Genomic DNA, 11,460 nt, shown 5'->3' on the forward strand with positions numbered 1-11,460 from the left:
ATGAGAAACTCTGACAGAATCTTTTGAGGCTGTTGGAACAATCAGCGCAGAGTACGTGGATCCTGTCATTCTACAGTATACAATGGTTCCAGAACATTCCAGTAAAAAGACTCAACATTAAACAGGTTATTACGCCCACTTTCACATGCAATGAAAAGGTAAAGTAACCATGGTCCTGCCAAACCATGACATTGAGATGACTGGTGGTGGTTTAACCTGAGGGTCACTATCCCTGAAGTGAGGGGAGAGGTTGAGAAGGAGAATCCTTCAGCCACAGAGTCATAGAGGGAACCAAACCCTTTGTTCCAATTCATCCATGCCCGATCAGATATCCTAAACTAGTCTAGTCCATTTTGTCAGCATTTGGCCTATTTCCCTCCAAACCCTTCCTATTTAAAAACTTATCCAGATGCCTTTTAAATGCTGTAATTACACTAGCTTCCACCACTTCCTCTGGCAGCTCATTCCATACACTCACTACTCTCTATGTGAAAAAGTTGTCCCTTAGGTCCCTTGGGCGGCACGTTGGCACAGTGGTTAGCACTGCTGCCTCAGAGACCCAGGTTCAATTCCTGACGCAGGCAACTGACTGTGTGAAGTTTGCACATTCTCCCCGTGTCTGCGTGGGTTTCCTCCGGGTGCTCCGGTTTCCTCCCACAGTCCAAAGATGTGCAGATCAGGTGAATTGGCCATGCTAAATTGCCTGTGGTGGTGGGTCGGTGTGGACTTGTTGGGCCGAAGGGCCTGTTTCCACTCTGTAAGTAACCTAATTGTTTATTTCTTTTTCTTGTCAACCTAAAGTTTTTGACCCCCCCCCCCCACCCTAAGAAAAAGACCTTAACTATTAACCCTACCTATGCCCCCCACAATTTTATAAACCTTTATAAGTCACCCCTCAGCATCCATTGCTCCAAGGAAAACAGCTCCAGCCTATTCAGCCCCTCCCTCTAGCTCAAACCTTCCAACCCTGGCAACATCCTTGTAAATCTTTTCTGAACCCTTTCAAGTTTAACAACATCCTTTCTATAGCAGGGAGATCAGAATTGAATGCAGTATTCCAAAAGCGATCTGAGCAATGTCCTGTACAGCCACAACATGGCCTCCCAACTCCTGCACTCAATGCACTGACCAATAAAGGAAAGTATACCAAACCTCTTCTTCACTTACCCTGTCTACTTGTGACTCCATCTTCAAGGAACAACGAACCTGCACTCCAAGGTCTCTTTGCTTGGCAACACTGCACAGGAGCCTATCATTAAGTCCTGCCCTGGTTTGACCAGATTGGAACGCAGTATTCCAAAAGTGGTCTGAACATTGTCCTGTACAGCCACAACAAGGCCTCCAAACTTCTTTACCCAATGCACTGGCTGGAGTCACTCCGCATTGCAAACCAACCATCTAAGTTAACTGGCGCATAAAATGTCAAATCCTCTTAAACCAGGAGCTGAACCCAGGAACAAGGATACACGCAACTTTGATTGCAGCATGACTTTATTTTCTCTCACAGGGATGGGCAAGAGAGTGAGTGGGCGAAATTGCTTAAGAAAAGATTTAGGAGGGCCTGGAGAATAAATAATTCAATCGGCTTAGACCTGCAACAAGACATTTTAATGTAATTTCCCATATTACAAGCTGTGAAGTGCAATAAATTTTGATGAATTCCTCTTTGCTCCTGGGATGTAGGCCGAGGGTCAAAACTCTGGGGTTCCCAAGAGGTCCCAGACAGCAGTAATTACACTGACGATTGATGAGAAGCTCCACATCATTTATTGATCAAATCCCAGCAATGTCTGGTGGTCCCATATCCAAATGCAGCTGCAACGTGAGTTGGACACAGGAGCCTGTTCTGGTGTCCCTGATGTGCGTTCCTAGGATGTGCCCAGAGTTCAGAGTTCAAAGTCAGACTGGTTGTCCCAGCTGCTCAGTGAATAAAGCTGTCTTAACGTCAGGCGTATTAACCTCTGCTTAATTATTAACCAACCGTTTCATAACAAAGCTCGTCAGGAGCTGTTCTGTGTCATAACTTTTCATTCTTTCAACCTCCCTGCTCATGTTTGAGCTTTTGTTTTTAATCTGAAGATGTGAGAACAGCAGCCAGGCGACATTACAAGGAGACAGATGGTAACGGTATGTTGTCACCGTTTGTGTGGGCTGAAGCAGCAGAGATGCAGTGAGTAACACAGTGATGGTGGGGAGGGTTACTCAGCACAACAGAAGTCTGCGTTAATTCAACTGAAAGATCAATCTTGATATCTGAGCAGGCCAACGGACGCCAGCTCGACCTTGGGAGTCATCACACTCAAATCCATTGTCACGCAGTGAGCAGCCAGACGCAGAGTTGGTGCACAGATGATGACGGCACAGTCTACTATTAAAGTCACGAGGGCCATTGACGATCCCCCCCCTGGTGAATCCTCTGAAGTCACTGGTTCAAACCCCATGGTGGGATTTAAATCCAATTAATAACTTTGGAGTATAAGGCTAGTCTCAATAATGGTGACCATTGTAATTATCAGCAGTTGTTGTAAATAAAACAAACCAGGTTCATCAATGTCCCTTTAGGGCAAGGAAGTCTCCAGCCTACATGTGACTCCAGACTCACTGCAGTGTGGTCGTGCAAGCTACCTCAGCTCAAGGGACAATCAATGCTGGCCTTGACAGCAGTACCTGTCTCCAGTGAACCCAGGAGTCAGCAACTCAGTCCCTCAAATCTGCTTTGCCATTGACTATGAACACGGTAGGCAAGCAGGAGGTTGATAGAACACAGCAAGTCAGGCAGCATCAGGAGGAAGAAAAGTCAATGTTTCGGGTATAACCCTTCTTCAGGACCCTGAGGAAGGGTTACACCTGAAACGTTGAACTTCTCCACCTTCTGATGCTGCCTGGCTTGCTGTGTTCCCCCAGCCTGCTGCCTGTCCCTCCTGATGCTGCCTGCCTTGCTGTGTTCTCCCAGCCTCCTGCCTGACCCTCCTGATGCTGCCTGCCTTCCTGTGTTCCCCCAGACTGCTGCCTGTCCCTCCTGATGCTGCCTGCCTTGCTGTGTTCTCCCAGCCTCCTGCCTGTCCCTCCTGATGCTGCCTGCCTTGCTGTGTTCTCCCAGCCTCCTGCCTGACCCTCCTGATGCTGCCTGCCTTCCTGTGTTCCCCCAGACTGCTGCCTGTCCCTCCTGATGCTGCCTGGCCTGCTGTGTTCTTCCAGCCTCCTGCCTGTCCCTCCTGATGCTGCCTGCCTTCCTGTGTTCCTCCAGCCTCCTGCCTGTCCCTCCTGATGCTGCCTGCCTTGCTGTGTTCCCCCAGCCTGCTGCCTGTCCCTCCTGATGCTGCCTGCCTTGCTGTGTTCCCCCAGCCTGCTGCCTGTCCCTCCTGATGCTGTTGGTTTGTTGTGTTCCTCCAGCCTCCTGCCTGTCCCTCCTGATGCTGCCTGCCTTCCTGTGTTCCCCCAGACTGCTGCCTGTCCCTCCTGATGCTGCCTGGCCTGCTGTGTTCCTCCAGCCTCCTGCCTGTCCCTCCTGATGCTGCCTGCCTTGCTGTGTTCCCCCAGTCTGCTGCCTGTCCCTCCTGATGCTGTTGGTTTGTTGTGTTCCTCCAGCCTCCTGCCTGTCCCTCCTGATGCTGCCTGCCTTGCTGTGTTCCCCCAGTCTGCTGCCTGTCCCTCCTGATGCTGTTGGTTTGTTGTGTTCCTTCAGCCTCCTGCCTGTCCCTCCTGATGCTGCCTGCCTTGCTGTGTTCCTCCAGCCTCCTGCCTGTCCCTCCTGATGCTGCCTGCCTTGCTGTGTTCCCCCAGCCTCCTGCCTGTCCCTCCTGATGCTGCCTGCCTTGCTGTGTTCCCCCAGCCTCCTGCCTGTCCCTCCTGATGCTGCCTGGCTGGCTGTGTCCTTCAGCCTCCTGCCTGTCCCTCCTGATGCTGCCTGCCTTGCTGTGTTCCCCCAGCCTCCTGCCTGTCCCTCCTGATGCTGCCTGGCTGGCTGTGTCCTTCAGCCTCCTGCCTGTCCCTCCTGATGCTGCCTGCCTTGCTGTGTTCCTCCAGCCTCCTGCCTGTCCCTCCTGATGCTGCCTGGCTGGCTGTGTCCTTCAGCCTCCTGCCTGTCCCTCCTGATGCTGCCTGGCTGGCTGTGTCCTTCAGCCTCCTGCCTGTCTACTTTGGAATCCAGCATCTGCAGTTTCTTTTGCTTCTAATGAACCCGGCTGATCTCAACTCAACTTTCCTGCCCACACTCCATGACGCATTACTAATTGAAACATCTGTCTCCTCATTAAGTTTACTCAATGACCTGGCATCCACCACATTCTGGGTGAGTGAATTCCACAGATTCATGACCCGTTGAGAGGATTAATTTCACCCCATCTCAGTTATAAATCTGCGCCCCCTTTATTCTCAAACTATGACCTCTCGTTCTAGTCTGCCCCACATGAGGAAGTCTCCTCTCCATACCGAATTTGTCAATCCCCTTTAGCGTGTTACATACCCCAATTAGATCTCCTCTCATTCTTCTAAATTCTAGAGAGCATGGGCCTAAGCCCCTCAATCTCAATTCCAATGACAAAACTCTCACCTCTGGAATCAATCCAGTGAACCTCCCTAAAACTGTCTCCATTACAACTGCATCCCTTCTCAAGGGGAACGAAACTATACACCATACGTGAAAGAAAATGAAAATAATTGTGGAATAAGTCTTTTTCATTCTTATCAAGAGGGTAACAGAAGGATCTTAATTTAATTATTTCAAGGGATGTGCGAGTTACTGATAAAGCCAACATTTTTGCCTGTCCCTAATTGCCCTTGAGCAGAATGGCTTCCTAGACTGTTTTACAGTTACTCGCATCAAGAATGACATAGAGTTATAGAAATGTACAGCATGGAAACTGACCCTTCGATCCAACACATCCATGCCAACCAGATATCCTAACCTAATCTAGACCCATTTGCCAGCATTTGGCCTATGCCCCTCTAAACCCTTCCTCCTCATATACCCTTCCAGATGCCTTATATGCAGGCCAGACAGGATAAGAACAGCAGATTTCCTTCCCAAAAGAACATTCATAAACCAGATGGACTCTTACAGCAAATAAAGATAGCAGTTGTGGATGCCATCACTGAGACCAGATTCCTCGATTGAATTTAAATATCCACCAACTGCTTTGATGGGCCATCTCCCCACAAGTTATGGATGTAAAAGGACGGGGACCCAGTGACCAAATGAATTTTGGCTCCTAGACCCATGTAGCTGTGGTAACTGAGCAGAAGATACCCAATTAGCGGCCACCGAGCATTTCCAAGAGTTGGGAGCTGACGGCCCAGTGCCTGGCAAAGTCAAACGGAAGCCATGACAGGGCCTGCTGCTGCTATGCTGCAGCGTATAGGCATGAGAAGGGGGATGGGGAGAGGTCAAAGGGCAAAGCTGAAGACATGCTTATGACCTGTAACGGGAAACCCAAGAGTCTGATCAGTTATGAAACCAGCGAGAAACTTTCCCCTTGGCCTCAGGCAGACTAGACAGTTCTGGCCTAAAGTGAACCACACCATTCAGATTCAATGAAATCCCTTATGAAAATGGTAGTCCTTAGTTTACCCAGTGCCGTAGCAAGCACCTAAAACACAAATCATGAGTTGGACCTGAGAGGATTCCTTCTTTGCAACTCCCCCCCCCGCCTCGAAGGGCTGAATGGCCTACTCCTGCATCTATTGTCTATTGTCTATTGTCTATTGCCTCCACCACCACTATTCCTTCCCACCATTCCCACTCCCAGATTTCACCCAAACACGCCATCACTTTGAAAACTTGTTCCAGAAATCTGGGACTTCAGTTTTTAAGTCATATCTTCATCAAGTTGTGAAACCACCAAGGGATGAAAATCTGGCTCTAGATGGATAACTCTAGATGGGCAGCACGGTGGCACAGTGGTTAGCACTGCTGCCTCACAGCGCCAGAGACCTGGGTTCAATTCCCGCCTCAGGTGACTGACTGTGTGGAGTTTGCACGTTCTCCCTGTGTCTGCGTGGGTTTCCTCCGGGTGCTCCGGTTTCCTCCCACAGTCCAAAGATGTGCAGGTCAGGTGAATTGGCCATGCTAAATTGACCGTAGTGTTAGGTAAGGGGTAGATGTAGGGGTGTGGGTGGGTTGCGCTTCGGCGGGGCGGTGTGGACTTGTTGGGCTGAAGGGCCTGTTTCCACACTGTAAGTAATCTAATCTAATCTAATCTCTGAAATGGTACATCAGAGTCCCATCAATAGCACCTTCTCCAGCCTCCACCAACTCCAGGGGTAGGGGCAGCAGATGCACAGTCATACTACTGTTGTATAATGTAATGGTTGTGAAAGGGTTAATGTTGAAGCTACATAAAGCTCCACCCAATTAAATTATGTCACGCAATCTGTGGGTGGAAAAGGAGGAGTCTAGCATGAGATCCGAATGCAGGCAGAGATGTCACCATCCCTAAATAATCAACTAATCAATATGACTTGTACCTACTGCTATCATATAATAAACTATGTTATGTACCAGGCCAGACCCCCTCAAAACATTTCAAGAAAGTAGCCCAGACCCTAACTTTGCTAATTGTTTTAAGAGGGTGTAACGCGATATTCCAGAGGAGATGCCACTGGTTAAAACACTTAGTTTTAGACAAAACGAAATTTATTTACAAGATTACCAAATGAAACACAAACAAGAACAGAATACAGAATACCTTAATCTCTCCAAAAACCCAACAGATTATCCCAACATTATGATGCTGATCCCCACACTTGCAATAATCCCCACAAACACCCTTTGGCACAAAAGATAAAATCAAACACAGGGTCTTATAAGAGAGAAGTCAGAAAAAGATAACCAGCCTGACCTGCTTCTGTGGGTCCAGCAACTCTTTCCTCATTACTGCTATAAATGAAACCAAAGCAGAGAAAAGGTGTGTTGGCAGAACCGGCCACTCCACTTTTTTTTTAACTTGAAAGTCTTCCGTCTGAGGCAGTATCTGTTAGTTATAATCAAACTGGCCCTAAAACCCTTCAAACCCAGACTTTTTGGAGTCTGTGTCTTTTACAAACTCTGTGAAAAATAAGCCAAGGACAGCATAATCTTGTTAAAGGAGCAACATGGTCACAACTGCATCTTATTATAAAGGTAAGTTCCTCTTCTTGTGAAGACTCAACAGTGGTTGATCCTCCACCATTACTAATTAGATAGACCCTCAGACTCAGCAAGGAGACAACCATTGGTGACAGACCTTATCCCCAACCACAATCCACCACAACACCCAGCAACCACCACCTTCAAGTTTCCCTCCAAGCCACTCATCAGCCTGACTTGGAAATTTATAGTCGTCCCTTCCCTTGCTGAGTCAAAACCCAGGAACCCCCTTTCTAAAAGTATTGGGGTTGTTCCTACACTACATAGACTGCAACAGTTCAACAAGGCTGTTCACCACCTTCTGTAGATGGGGCAGTATATAAGGCATTTAATATGCTCGCCATCACTGCTTAGACCCATGAGTAGAGCTGTTGAGACGTCATGTTGAGATTGTTCATGAGGCTTCTTCTGGAATATGGTGTCCAGTTCTGGTCACCCTGTTATAAAAAGGATACTATCAAGCTGGAGAGGGTTCAGAAAATATGGGGGGCACGGTGGCTCAGTGGTTAGCACTGCTGCCTCACAGCACCAGGGACCCGGGTTCAATTCCCACCTCAGAATGTGTGGAGTTTGCACATTCTCCTTGTGTCTGCGTGGTCTTCCTCCGGGTAATCCGGCTTCCTCCCACAGTCCAAAGATGTGCAGGTTAGGGTGGATTGGCCATGGGAAATTGCCCGTAGTGTTAAGTGCAGGGGTAAATGTAGAGGAATGGGTCTGGGTAGGTTGCTCTTCGGAGGGTCGGTGTGGACTTGTTGGGCCGATGGGCCTGTTTATACACTGTAAGTAATTGAATCTAATCAATGTTGCTGAGATTTGAGGGTTTGAGTTATACAGAAAGGCTGTGACTATTTTCACTAGTTGACAGGTGACCTTACAGAGATTTATAAAATCATGAGGGGCATAGATAAGCTGAATGGCGAGTATTTCTTTCCCCTATGGTGGGGGATTTCAAGACAAGGGGACATACTTTTAAGGTGAGCGGAGAAAGATTTAAAAAGGACAAAAGGCAAAGTTTTTAAACAGAGGGTGGTTCGTGTGTGGAATGAACTGCCAGAGGAAGTGGTAGTTGCGGGTACAGTTACAACATTTAAAAGACATTTGGATAAGTTCTTGAATAAGAAATGTTTGCAGGGATATGGACCAAGAGCAGGCAGGTGGGACTAGTTTAGTTTGTGATTATGTTCAGCATGGACTGGTTGGACCAAAGGGTCGGTTTCCTTGCTGTATAACTCTATGATTGCATTAATCTCCCTGCCACTGTTCTGTGCAGCGACTAGGAGAAACATCATTTAGGACATTAAAAAGGATGTTTTATTTTGCATTTTGTCTTTTAGATGTTGTTTGGGAGGCAGTTGGGAAAAGGATTGTGGCCAAGATTAAACCATTGGGAGTGAAAAACGATCTACGATCACTTTTGTATTGGTTACAGTTAACAGAGGACAGACCAATGCAGGAATATGGCAGATGATGGGTGACTGGTCATGTGATCAAACATTCAGGAACCAGCCTGGCAACCAAAGATAATGTCAGAATAATACTTTTAGGGACCTTCAGGGCAGGTGGTCACACTGGATGGGGGATCAGAGAAACAGGGTTTGGGAGAAAGGTACTGCAGCTGACTCGACTCACCTGCTTTTTAATCCTTCTCCATTAGAAAACGCAATTTGTCACTCATCTGAAATTTTCAACACCAGGTCAGTATCGTGAATGAAGACTTGCAGGGAGATGGTGATAAAGCTGAAATATTGCTCGGCTAATAATCCAGAGCACCGGGCTAGCTCTGCTGGCTATGGGTTTGAATCCAACTCTGACAATTGGTGGAATTTAAATTTAATTACTAAAATCTGGAATGTAAAGCCGATCTCAGTGAGGGTGACTGTGAATCTACCATTCATTGTTGTGAAAACCCATTGGTTCATTAACGCCCTTTAGGGCAGTGGAATCCGCCATTTTTACTTGGGTCTTGTGACTCCTAGCCCACAGCAATATGGCTGACTCTTAAACACCTGCTGAAATACCCCCTATCCAGCCGCTTGGTAATTAGGGATGGGTAACAAACACTGGCCCTACCAGTGATGCCCATACCTCATGAAAGAATTTAAACATATCTGTCCCAGAGACTAAGTGAAAGGTTGGAATGATAGAGTCTTTCTGCTCAATTCTGCCAGCACTTGCTATTCAATTTGTCCACTCCTTCCCATCCATAGCCCTGAATATTTTTTATTCTTTTCGAGTATTTATCTGATTCCATTTGCAATATCACTATCGAATCTGATTCCACTGCCCTTTCAGGCAGCTTATTCCAAATCACAACAACTTAGTGTGTCAAAATGAATTCTCATCTCCCACTCTCGTTCCTTCACTGATTATTTCAAATGTGTGTCCTCTGGTTATCAACTGCCTAGTGAGTAACCTCCTTACTCACTCTATCAAGATGCTTCAGGATTGGGGGCCACATGGTGACTCAGTGGTTAGCACTGCTGCTTCATATCACCAGGGAACTAGGTTCAATTCCACCTTCAGGTGAAGCAAGAAATTTGCACATTCTCCCCGTGTCTGTGTGGGTTTCCTCCGGGTGCCTCGATTTCCACCCACAGTTCATAGATCTGCAGGTTCGGTGGGTTGGTCACACTAAATTGTCTGTAGTACCCATGAATGTGCAGGCTTGGTGGGTTAGCCATGGGAAATGCAGAGTTACAGGAATCGGAGGTGGAATGGGTCTGTATGGGATTCCCTTCAGAGGTTTGATGTGAACTTGATGGGCTGCCTGGCCTGTTCCCATGCTCTAGGGATTCTATAATTCCTCTTAACCTCATCTCCTCTGAGAAGAATATCATCAGCTTCTCCAATCTGTCCACGGGTGATGCAGTGGTACAGTGATTTAGCACTACTGCCTCACAGCGCCTGAGACCCGGGTTCAATTCCCGCCTCAGGCAACTGTCTGTGTGAAGTTTGCACATTCTCCCCGTGTCTGCGTGGGTTTCCTCCGGGTGCTCTGGTTTCCTCCCACAGTCCAAAAAAAGTGCAAGTTAGGTGCTAAATTGCCCCTTGTGTTAGGTGAAGGGGTTAATGTAGGGGAATGGGTCTGGATGGGTTGCTCTTCGGCGGGTCGTTGTGGACTTGTTGGGCCGAAGGGCCTGTTTCCACACTGTAAGTAATCTAATCATAACTGAAGTCTCTCACCATTGCTGAGTCAACACACACATTATACAATAACATCCAGAGTTCTCAAGGTTCAAATCCCAGAAATATATAAATGGTGCCCTCTGGCTGATAAATGAAAGTGAATGTTGGCATTGTGAGAGTTGGCAGTGTAGTGACAGTACCACAGGACCAGGCATCCAGAAACCTAGGCCATTATTCGAGCGATATAGGTTCAAGTCTCACCATGGTAGATGACAAAATTTAAATTCAGTCAACATGTAGAATTAGAAAGATAATCTAATCGTGACAATGTAACCATTATTAGATGTTACAAAAACTCATCTGATTCACTAGTGCTGTTTGAGGGTTAGAAATCCATTATCCCAACTTGGACTGGCCTACACGTGACTCCAGACCCATAGCAATGTGGATGACTCTGAACAGCCCATCTCCAGTAATGATAGTTAGGAATGGGCAATAAATATTGGCCCATCAGCGACACCTATAGCCCATGAATAAGTAATAACAAAAAACTATTACAAGGGGTGTTGAATATGAAGTTATAAATTCCCTCCCTAACATCATTGTGAGCCAACCCATGGACTGCAGCAGTTCAAGAAGGCAGCTCACCACCAACTTCTCAAGGGATAATTTGGGAAGGGCAATTAATGCTGGACCAGCCAGTGATGCCCACAAATGAATTTTAAGAAGTGCTGCTCCAGATGACCAGGCCTTAGTGAGACTAAATCTACAGGACCCCATAGAATTGCGATCTCCTTACTAAAGAACAGACATAATTGCATTCAGAGGAGGTTCACTTGACTGACTCCTGTGCTAAAGGATTTTAGTTTCTGAGGAAAGGTTGAAAAGTTTCGGCCTATATTCGTCAGTGTTGAAAAGAATGGGACACTATGTTAATTGAACATGTAAGGTCTTGAGGGGGTCATGTCAGGGTCGTGTCAGGGTCATGTCAGGGTCATGTCATGGGTGAACGTAGAACTAGGGGACACCCCATTTAAAAATTAGGAGCCTCCCGCTTATGACTGAGACAAGAAGAAACATTTTATCTCTAGTAGGTCTTTTGTCTATGAAATCCTCTTCCCTAGTCATTGAATATATTCAAGGTTGGGTTAGACAGATTTTTGATCCACAAGAGAGTTAAGACTCTTGGGCACATGAGGAGGAAAGTG

The sequence above is a fragment of the Chiloscyllium punctatum genome, chromosome 18 (genome assembly GCF_047496795.1).
Source record: "Chiloscyllium punctatum isolate Juve2018m chromosome 18, sChiPun1.3, whole genome shotgun sequence".
Taxonomy (NCBI): domain Eukaryota; kingdom Metazoa; phylum Chordata; class Chondrichthyes; order Orectolobiformes; family Hemiscylliidae; genus Chiloscyllium; species Chiloscyllium punctatum.